Genomic DNA, 950 nt, shown 5'->3' on the forward strand with positions numbered 1-950 from the left:
TGCCACAACAGAGTCCTGTCAGTACGACCACGTGCACGGAGACTGACTCCGTGGTGGGTCGAAGCTGTTTCTCACAGACGTTTCAGAAAAGACGGCAGGAAGGAGGCCGTTTCCAAAGCCTAACTCTGAGAGACCAGTGAGGGGTCCCCGAGTCCACATTTCGGCCAAGCTGCTCCCCCGAGGCAGCACCCTTAGCCGGCAGGGGCGGCACAGCCCGCGAGCACGCACACCACACGCGTAACCAGGCGCACGGCCGCGAGAAGCCCCAGTCGGCCGAGGTTCTTGGGCAGAAGTGGACAAAGCACAGTTCCAAGTTCAGGCCACAGCCTGAATATCAAATTATAGCATGAAAAGGCCGAGTGTTTTTGTGGTGAAAGCAGCGCATTCCTCCCGGCAGAAAGGAAGCTCAGCAGGAAGAACGATGCCCAGGAAGGTGGCCGGGGCCGCGCCTTCTCTCCACAAGGCCAGAAGCGCCCCGCGCCGCCTGCTTCCTGCCCTCTGCCGCCTCCCGCGTGACCACTCTGTCCCCCACTTGTCTGGGGCGGCCCCGCTCCTGGCCCCCAGACTCTCCCTCGAGTTTGCACCAAAGGTCCTCCATGTTCTCCCCACGGCGCGATCCTGCTACTCCCTGCCAGGGGCGGCGAGGACGCTGGGCCTGGGTGCTTCCTGGGGAGAGCGAGGTGCTGGCCGGCGATGGCCGACGGGAGCACTTCACTTGACGGGGGACGCAGTTCCCCGATGACCTTTGAACACCACACGGCTAGCCTGTGGCTCTGACACGTTCCGGAGGTTCAGGGTTCAATTTTTGTTCCTTCCATCGCTGACAAAATAACAGCCCAGGCACCTACAGACTTACTTCGCCCTGCCCCGACCTGCACCTCCCCCAGGGCTCCCCAACTCAGTAAATGGCACCAACATACTCCACCAGAAACCTGCCTGGGTCACGCAGC

This window comes from Condylura cristata, unplaced genomic scaffold (assembly GCF_000260355.1).
Source record: "Condylura cristata isolate star-nosed mole 26May11 unplaced genomic scaffold, ConCri1.0 scaffold00004, whole genome shotgun sequence".
NCBI classification, from domain to species: Eukaryota; Metazoa; Chordata; class Mammalia; order Eulipotyphla; family Talpidae; genus Condylura; species Condylura cristata.